Source organism: Crocodylus siamensis, chromosome 3, assembly GCF_052110815.1.
Source record: "Crocodylus siamensis isolate JL-2025a chromosome 3, ASM5211081v1, whole genome shotgun sequence".
In the NCBI taxonomy this organism is placed as follows: Eukaryota; Metazoa; Chordata; order Crocodylia; family Crocodylidae; genus Crocodylus; species Crocodylus siamensis.
This window is the reverse complement of record NC_143397.1, coordinates 125053685-125064283: the sequence shown is the minus strand read 5'-3', so window position 1 is coordinate 125064283 and position 10599 is coordinate 125053685.

Here is a 10599-nt window from a genome sequence, read left to right as displayed (position 1 = left end):
AATGGCAGAGTGTCCTGGATCTTTAAAGTCAACAAAACTGAACACGCTACTCCACAGGAAGAAATGTGGGGCAGCCTAGCAGAACTGCTAGTACTGGCTGACTAGCATTTATATGTCATATTTTCAAATTTTACATTGAACATTAGAAGGTGAAAATAAGTGAACTAGTGTTATTTAAAATGTTCTAAAATGGGAGGGGGGGCAACAAAATTTTTCAGAAAAGAAACTCAGAAAAAAGACAACTGCTTAGATGTTGATGCTAGTGATGTACAGTCACCCTTCCTCCCTGCTCCACTTACTCATCTCATCTCTGCTACTAATAACTGAAACAAGAGCTACTACTGCTACTACTAAAATTGCATTATATTATTTCACTGACCCCCAAAGCGTCCTAATGCCATATAGCACGCAGAACAAAATAATATCCCTACTTTTACAACTGGAACTCTAAAGTTCCAGTCTTGCAAATGCTTATTCACATGCTTAACTTTATTACTGTAGGAAGTCCTGTTGAAGTGCTTACCTTTAAGCACATAGAAGACAGGGCAGGGGTAGTACCTTGAAGAATAGCTGGTTCAGAAAGGCATAAGCTTTCATAGCTTTTCATAGGTGACAGCCTACTTCATCAGATGTTATGAGGAATCTGATCTGATGAAGTAGGCTGTCACCTTTGAAAACTTGTTTTTCTGAACCACTTATTCCTTAAGGCCACTGTGTAGATGAAATGAGGGGTGTCTGTGCATGACACTTTAAAGTGGGCTAAATGCTTTTGCACCATTTTAATGGTGTTGGTGTTTGCACACCTTGGTGGTATACTGCGCATTAATTCCAGCCACAGTAGGAAATTCAGCAGTGTAATACACCTTAAAATACTTGGGGTGCAAACTAAAACTCCTCTAAGAAGTTTTAGTTTGCTGCCCCTACAGCTGTGGAGTGAAGCACCAGGCTCCATGTAGCTCAGGGGCTCTGCAGGATGCCCTGCAGGCAGCCTGGCAGCAGCCCAGGAAGGCAGCCTCCTCCCAAGAAAAGTGGTGAGCCTGATCTTTTTTTCCCCCCTAAGAGCCTGCCTGCCTGCCTGAGCTGTGCGGGGGGCTGGTGCTTCTCTCCGGGGCTGTGGTGCCCCCTGGGACCACCTGAGCCAAATGCCTGCAGGTGGGTGCTGCCTGTGGGGGGCCACCACTGCTGCGGAAGGAAGCACCAGCTCCCTCCCACAGCCCAGGGACCACTCTGCCTACCAGCAGCTCAGCCTCTCCTCGCCACTGGAGAGGCAGGTAAGTCAGGTGTGTACACAACACAGGGGTTTAATTGGCCTTAAATTGAAGCAGTCGTTCTAAAAACCCACTGCTTCAATTTAGGGCCCCCGTTTCATCTACACTTGCCCTAATGTACTACTCTGCTCTGCCTTCTACCTGACTTTAGACTAATATGCCTAACTGCCTCGCTTCAGACATAGTGAAATAGAACATAAGTGATACCAGTCACATGCTCGGCGTTACGCATGTATGCATGTCTTTGCAAGCTATGTCCTAATAAAACTGAAGGGAGGCCAAGGTGAAAACATAGTAGGGCAACAGGGGTAAGACTTTGTTATTCAGCAAAGAGTATCGCTCTCATCTGATAAGTAAAAATGCTACTCTGTGAGGGCTGCAAATAATTTTGCCTTGTCTATTTAGTGCCACCACAATAGTGAATAAATGGCAAGTAACTCTCCCCGGGCTAATTAGCTTACCTAAAGTATTGTGACAACACTGCATCCATTATAGGAGGAAGCCTATATGAATCACTGCAGGCTGCATAAGGGCACCCCTAGCAGGTAAGTGTACCCTGTAGGCATTGCCTTACATAGGAAATGAATGGGAAGAGGAGAAACCCCATCCAGACAGACAAGTAGTCAAACAGAAAAGCAACAGATAGCAGTTAAGGTACCATTGCTATCCGGTATTGATTAATGTAATCAGTCCTTGCAATGTGTATCTCAGAAAATTCATCTCAAATATCATTAAAGCCAAAGCTTAACAGAAAATATTGTGGCATTAATTACTTGTTATCCTTTCTTAAGGTTTCAAAAGATTGACCCAGTTCTCCCCAGTACAACTGAAATGTTTCTCTGACTGAGGATTTGCTTGACTGGGTAATGCCCTTCCCTGCAGCCAACTCCATACAGGTTTGTTTTCTCAGTCTTGCTGAAGTGTTGCCCAGATGTACCATGCCTTCACTTGCTTCATTAGGAGTGTCAGGTCCTTTTTTGGTGCATCAGTATGACTTGATCTGCACCATCAAGGGAATGTAATGATGATCAGGATTGGCAAATTGGTCATCAGCTACTATATGGAAGATTATAAACTAGTAACTTCAAAAATAAAGTATGAAACATGGCTTGCAATTTCTGTCTAGTGCCATAAAAATGACATTTCTTGTGGTGTGACCTTATTTAGACTTTTCTAAAGACCTCAGAAAAATTATGTTCAGTATTAATGTTGTTGGACAGTCATTTGCAAAAAAAAAAGGAAGAAAGGAAAAAGAAAAGAAAGGAAAAAAGTTTTAAAAGCCTATGGTCAAGAACTTTTGTTCAGGCTTCAGGTTGAATTGGAAGGATTGAGAAAGGATGCTGGTGGGGGTTGGATTGGAAAGGGAAATGGAACTGGGAACTAGTGAGGGAAATATGGTTAGGCCTGGGAGCTAGTCACTGGAGAGTGGAATTGAGACCAGCTGAGGAGTGTGGGGAAAGAAGGAAGCTAGGATTGGCTGGACAAGGACAATAGTCATAGTGAACAGCATGGGGAAATGGCTGGGAGAGTTCAGATAGATCTGACAAGGAGTACAGTGCAGGGGAGAACAGGTGTTAGCTGGGGAATAGAAGAGAAAAAGGACGGTGGGAGGTATTAGAGGGAGAAGACTGAGGTTGGATAAGGAGCCTGGGGCAGGAGATTAGGCTTGTGAGCCAATGAGGGAGGGTGTGGGAAACTGATCTGTGGAAGACCTGGAGAGAGAAAAAAATGCCTGAGCAAGGGAATGAGAGACAAGGGATTGGGACAGGAGGTCTTGGACTGTCTGAGTAAGGATTGGAATAGGGATTTGGGGTAGACAGAATGAGGGACTGGAAGACATTGGAGATTTTGCAGCAAGGCTAGAAGAATACACTAGAACTGGGTTGTATAACAGGGGCCCCTAACTCCTGTTATGTGGTAGAGAGGCTGTAGAGTTAAGGACTGGAGAGAGGCAGGCTGCAAACTGCAAAGCCCCTGGCTGCTAATGATGGGATGAAGAACCACTGTTACTTGGCACAGACAAGCAGCTGAGCTAACTGGTTGCAGGGAAGGGTAGAGGGTAGCCTGCAGAGAGGCAGGCTGTAGAGTAACAGGCCTGTAGATTGCTTAATGAAGAGCCTCTGTGCCTGTCAGGAGTAGAAAGGCAGGTGATTGGAAAGGGCTGGAGACAGAGCATTATATTAGCCCCTAAGCTGGAGCACCATTGTGACTTAGGCCTCAAAGGGCTAAGGAACTGTGCAGGATGAGAGAGTCTCACAGAGTTAAGTCACTTTTGTTCTGTTTTGATGGATGGTATTTATGTTTAGTTGTGAGACATGGGAGTAATCTATGGGGAGAAGGGATGTCACTATGAGCACCCAGTGAAAAAGTCAGGACTGCCAGTTGTGGGAGCTAGCGTGACAGAGCCTGGACATGGATTGCCAGTCATCAGGGCTAAAGTGTGACCCTGGATGAGGACTGCCAGCAGGGGAGGCTAGAGTGAGAGATGGGATAACCAGAAAAACTTTCTCAGTACAATAGACTGCCTAGGGAAGCTGTGGACTTTCCATCACTGGAGTTGTTCAAGAAGAGGTTGGACAGCCACTGTTCAGGGGTGATCTAGATGTAGCTATGCCTATGTTCTACTATGGGTATTTCCCATGCTGCTGGGCTTTTTGGGTTGCCCCTGCCCCCTCTTTATGTTACATGTATCAGTGAGTTTTTAAGCATCCCTGAGAGGCACTGGATGTTGACTTTGACTGGGGTATGCCCGTGCTCTGGCTGGGACTGAAGACAGAGGTTCCTGGATAGAGGGTCTTGCCCCTCTGCTCAGGGTCAGACTGATGGCTATGTTTGGGATCAGGAAGGAATTTTACCCCATGGTCAGATTGGTATGGACTGTGGGGGGTTTTGCCTTCCTCTGTAGCAGGGCTTGTGGCCCTCTACCAGGGATCTCTTAAGCACATATTGACGACACTTAATAGAAGCAGGACATTGGCTGCTGTGGTTCTGCTGCTTTATCTGTGGCAGGTTAAGCTGTTAATTCTGTTGTGTCAGGGTTCAGGGTAGTCATATATACAGTTTAGATTATGAACTGTTTGGATAGGGATGATCTTGCCTCAGGAGGTTGGACTAGATGTCCTTTGAAGGTCCTTTCCAGCCCTACTTCTCTATGGGTGCATCTACACATGCACTTTACTGTGCAGTAGATGAATTTACTGTGCAGTAAAGGGTTGCTGCCTGTATGTGCACCACAAGTCTGTTAGCACAGACTTAGTGAAGCGGCACTTGGAGGGGCCAAGTGTTCAAATCAGTGGGCCCAGATGAACTTCATCCAAGAGTGCTGAAGGAATTGGCCAGTGTCATAGCAGTGTGGCTGGCATGGCTGTTCAAGCACTTATGGTGCTCCAGTCAGGTTCCAGAGGACTGGAAAAGGGCCAGTGTGGTCCCTATTTTCAAGAAGGGGAGGAGGGAGGAACCAGGAAACTATAGGCCAGTTAGTCTCACCTCTATCCTTGGGAAAACTCTGTAAAAAATCACTAAGGATCACATTTGTGGGAGCCCAGCAGAGGAAATAACACTGAAAGGAAATTGGCACGGATTCATAGCAGGTCAATCCTTCCTGCCTAACTTTGTTTCTTTTTATGACCAGGTCACAAAATGCTTAGATGCAGATGCGGGAGTCGTGGTAGATGTTATCTACCTAGACTTTAAGAAGGCCTTCAGTGTAGTATCTCATTCTGTTCTCATAAATAAACTGACAGGCTGTGATGTAGATGATTACATGGTCAGGTGGGTGGCAAATTGGCTTAGGGGTTTGCACCCAGAGAGTGGTGGTGGATGGGTTGATATCGACCAGGAAAGATGTGGGCAGTGGAGTCCTGCAAGGCTCAGTCCTTGGACCAGTGCTATTCAGTGTCTTCATCAGTGACTTGGGTGAAGACGTGGAGAACACCCTGTCCAAGTTTGCAGATGATAACAAATTATGGGGCAAAGTTAGCACACCAGAGGGTAGGGAATGGATCCATGTTGGAAAAATGGGCAGAACAAAATAGGATGCAGTTCAACAAAGACAAGTGCAAAGTGCTGCACCTGGGCAAAAAGAACCACCAGCACACTTACAGATTGGGGGATCACCTTCTCAGCAGCACAGCAGTGGAAAGGGATCTTGGAGTCATTGTTGAATCCAAGATGAACATGAGTTGTCAATGTGATGACGTGATCAACAAGGCTAACCTCACTTTATCATGCATTAGCTGATGCATATTGAACAGGTCCATGGAGGTGATGCTTTCCCTCTATGTGGCATGGGTCAGGCCACACTTGGAGTACTGCATTCAGTTTTGGGCACTGTGCTTCAAGATGGATACAGAGAATCTTGAGAGGGTTCAGAGGAGGGCCACTCCTGTGGTCAGAGGTCTATAGGTAAGGCCCTACAAGGAGACAATGAGGGGCCTAGATCTCTTCAGACTTTGCAAGAGAAGGCTGAGGGGTGATCTTGTGGCTGCCTATAAATTCATCAGGGGAGGGCAGTAGGAAATTGGAGATGCTCTATTTACTAGGGGACCCCCTGGAGTAACTAGGAACAATGGTCACAAATTAATGGAGAACAGAATTTGGTTGGACAATAGAAAGAACTTCTTAATGGTTAGGGTTGCCAGAATCAGGAATGGGCTTCCAAGGGAGGTGGTGCCCTCTCCTACCCTGGGGGTCTTCAAGAGGAGACTGGACAAGTACCTCGCTGGGGTCATCTGACCCCAGCGCTCTTTTCTGCCCAGGGAAGGGGGTCTGTCTCGATGACTTAGTGAGGTCCCTTCTGACCCTAACATCTATAACTCTATGAATTAGGGTGCCATAGATTCATTTATTCTGGCATAAGGTAGTCCTGTCAGACATATGTACTATCTGCCAGTGGTGTAAATTACTCTGCTTAACCTCTTATGTAGACAGTGACATCAGGATTAGTTTACTTTGGCTCAAATTGTGCTGGACTTTATTTAGCCACATTAGTTGCACATGTAGATGTACCCTATGATTCTGAGTCTATGCCACCCCTCTTATCCCCCAACGAGGAAGAAGGCTGGCTGAAGCCAACCAAGGATAGAGAAATCTTGCTCAGAACTAGAGAGGAAGGATTGGGCCAGGTAGGCTGCCTGTTAATAAGTAAAATGGAGGCAAATACTTAAGAGGCTCCTCTAGTGACTGAAGGCAGCCTCCCAAACTACCATAACCATGGTAGTTAAGGCAAAGGCACAGCAGGTGGAGCAGGGTGGGTCCCTGATTAGTAGAGGTGAAAAGAATGGGCTCAGTATGTCTGCTAGGGGGCACCACAGCCATTGTTTGGAGGTGGGTCCTTTTACAGTAGACAATGACTGGCATGAGGAAAAGTATACATAGCTGGCATACTTATGTGGAAAATGGTTATTAATTACATTAGAATAATTTACTGATTTAATGTTAGATTATTATAAACTTGCCTTTGCTGAATTTTTAAGAGCTACTTAGTTATTTTATATATGTGATACTTATGTGTTAACGTCTAATAATATGACATTTTGAAGGTAAGTAGGGACATTTGTAGGAAATAGCTGCTTTCTGCCAATGTGACAGATCCCTAAGTGTCAGGGAAGATAACTTGTTGGCCATCCAGCCATATTTATTACCTCTATGGAGGTATTTTATATTGCAGTGTGCAGTGTAGTGTAAAGCTAAAGCAGCTATCTTTAAACAAGATAGCTGGAAGCAGTCTATCCAGGGCAGCAAGGATAGGGTGACCATATTTCCTAAGTCTCAAAACAGGACAACCTGAAATATATTGGAAGGGAAGAGGTAGCAAGGGAGGGAGGGGTTGCATGTATGAAAAATACTGAATCTTTCTCTTTCTGAAATTATTCAAATTGAAGAAGCAATGTAATCACTTCAAATGCAAGACTGAACATGCTCTAGAAGTTTACAGAGGTCTCTGTAAAGTGTCCATTCAAATAAACTGATGAAACGGGTGTTTAAATGATGAAAATAGGATTACTCAAGGCATGGAGCACAGTGCAGCTTAATTATCCAGGCCAAGAAGGGCAATAACTAAACTTCATCTTTTTTTGTGTTCCAGTTCTTCTTGTGTATTAACATTTTACAAATAGTGGGGTTTTTTTCAAAAAAATAAGGCAACTCAGCTATTGTCTTATTAAAACAGGTTCATCCATTTTTATATGAAACTTTAAGTTGATTCATTTCGTAGTTTCAGAGTTCAAAGGGATAAGGGCTTACTGCATGCCAGCTATTCTGTGTCTGCTCCTATCCTGGGCAAAGCAGAAACTTGTTTCATTTAGGTTAATGAGAAATAATAAGTATGCTATAACACTGCTTCCTAAGTTACCTGAAATCAGAGAATGTTTCATTATCCACCTTCATGTTTCATTATCTAATCAAAAAGTGAATATTTAAAGCTTTAGATGGAATGCGAGAGGCTTAGAATAGGCCTGGACCTTTTTTAAAAAGATGCCATGTGCAAATACAGGGGAACGAAAGCACAGTTTTATGACTTGGGTTTGTTGTGGTAGGTAAATCCAAACATGAATTGGTTGTCTTACTGTCTGAATATGTTTCTTAACACCTTCAGGTTTCTTCAACACATGCCCTCAAGTCTCCTAGCATAATTATAAAGTGTCTTCAGGGGTTATTAAAGTTGCTGAAAAATTTCTCAATGTTTTCCCCCTTTGTTTTTATGCAAAAGTGTCGAATTATGAACGTGGGGAGGGAGCTAGGACAGCTGCTGAACTATTATTAATTAGCTAAGCAAATTAAAGAAGAAAAACCTAGAGACATTTTATAGCCATCAGTAATAGGTAATTTTATTAACACTGTTTAAAAAAATTAAAGTAGTTCAGTTTCCCAAGCTAATCCATTCTTCAGTACCACCAGGGGTAATAGTTAAATAAAACCTGCCAGACAAGCTGCTGAAATATATTTGAGGAATATGCTGAAGGAATGAAATCTCATAAAGCTGGGCAACATGAGGAAATACTGTTCTAATATAAAAATCCAGCACAATTTTCTCAAGATATGCATAACCCTCTTCAGATCAGAGTGGTTCCACAAGAAAGATTGATTTAATGTTCTGCTTTATAGGATTCGTTAGCAATTAGAGTCCTCTAGGCCTAAAATCTGTTTCTGTGGATTGTATGGTAAAGAAGGGAGAGATGTAAAACTGATGTAACTAACTTGAGAATTAGTTCCTAGACTCCTATTTTTTGAGCTAAGGAAAGGGCTGTAGTGCCTGCTAGTTTTTCAGAGGACACAGTCTTATTCTAAGTTAGACCCAGGCAAAGCAGGACAATGTGAAGTCAGTGGCAGACAACTTCTAGTGGGACTGTGACTGGAACCAAAATTCACTTTGCTTAGCAACAATTTAATGCCTTTACCTGTAGGCACCTATGAATGTAAAATGACAGGAGACAAAGGAACATAATTTAAGAAAACACTCACACTTCAAAGCAGGGTATTTTATAGGGCTAGATTAGGTATAGGCAGATGAATGCATGAGCCAACTGCGCCCAGGCCCAGGGGCCCTTGCCTTGGAACAGACAAAGCTGGAGGCTCGGCCAGGCTATATGTGTTGCGACTGTGAGGCATCATTTGTTGGGTGCTGCTGCAGCTGGTCTCAGCCATGGCAGGGTGAGGGGCCACCCCTAGAGCTTAGTCCACAACACATGCACCCAGCGGGCAGTGGTTTTGCATCCCTGGCACTGGCTCCAGTATGGACCTGCAGGTAGGAGTGGCCATGGTTCCTGCCCCGGGCCTGGTGGGCAGTTCATCCTGCTGCACTGGCCGGGAACGGAGCCCGTGGCTGTGGGGCAGGGCATGGGTCGGGGGAGCCCCGGGGCCCAGGGCCCCAGTGAATCTTAATCCGCCCCTGATTAGGAGTGGGCAAAATACGTCCTGTGAGCTGGCTGTAGCCTGCCAAGTCATTTTGTCCAATCTGCACTGGGTCCCTTGGCTCTGCCTGGCCCAGGCATGGGGGCCAGCCCATGTACCTACAGCCAGTTCTGCTGCCCCCAGGCGTGCAGCAGGGCCGGGGCAGTGTAGCAACTGCACTCTATTTCTCAGCAGCCCCAGTGGTGGCTCCTTCTGGCTGCTGCTGCTGGACCCAGCCCCACTGCCTGGGCACCCCAACCCATCTACCCAATACCCATCACGGGGGGGTGTTAGATGGAGTGGACAGGCTGGGTCCACATGGACCTGTACAGGCAGGGCATTGGCCAGTTGGCTGGCACGGGGCTGCAGGTGGGTTGGGGGTAATGTCCAGGAGCTGGATGGGGGGCAGGGCTGGGGATTGCAATTGGGACTGAGGGGCAGTGACAACATTGGGCTGGGGCCTGGGGCAGATCCACAATCCACTGCACATCCCTACCTGTGAACCAGCGCCCATTGCAGGAACATATCAGGAATGGATCACAGCTCTGCCCCAGGCCCTGGCCCTGTGCTATCACTGTTCAGTGATCTGGATCCCAGCCCCAGCCCTGGTTCCCCCTGCCTGTCCTGCTCCCAAATGCTGCTCCCTGCTCACTCGTGGCCTCATCTCAGCCTCCTGGCCCATGAGCAGTCACACATTTAGGGGTAATACCATTTCTTGCCTGCACAGTCCTGACTTGTCACGAGCAGGCTGATGAGCTAGAAGCTAAGACACTTAGCATGCAGGGTTCTGTAGGAGTTTTGGTGAGCTGTTGCAGAGTGAAGAGGGTGCTGCTGACCTGGCCCCTGACAGCTCACTATAAGTCCGTAAGTGGCCCTCCAGCTAAAATAATTGTCCACCCCCTGGATTAGATCACAGTTCAAACTTACATTGACACTTGGGATCCCCTCCTTTTTAGACATATGATTCAGGATAAAGGGTAAGCTGACTGTATAGTCACTATTTTAGTGATCAAAAAGTCTTGGAGAGGAAGATAATTGGTGAAGCTCTGTTTCTACCTCCTCTCATTCCATCATCCTTCCCAATGTATTGCCCAAGGGGCTTCAGCCAATAGAAGCTGGAGAGCATATAACTTGCGCCTAATAAGAGGCTAAAGCATGGGGCAAGACTTACGTCTGGCTGTACATTTGTAACTTAATAAGAAATTTGATGGAGAACTGGCTTACTGTGCAACCATAAGGAAGTTCAATTCTAAGTAGGTTCAGAAGAAATAAAAATGCTAATATATCAAAGTGGGACTGAAGGCTGAAGATAATACTAAATCTAAACTTAGGTCATAAGCTCATCCCTTCTTTTTTCAGCTGGAAAGACTACAGGAAAAATGTGTGCATAGGGTACTACAACACCCTGTATATCTCTTCATTGATGATATCTGCTTGATGT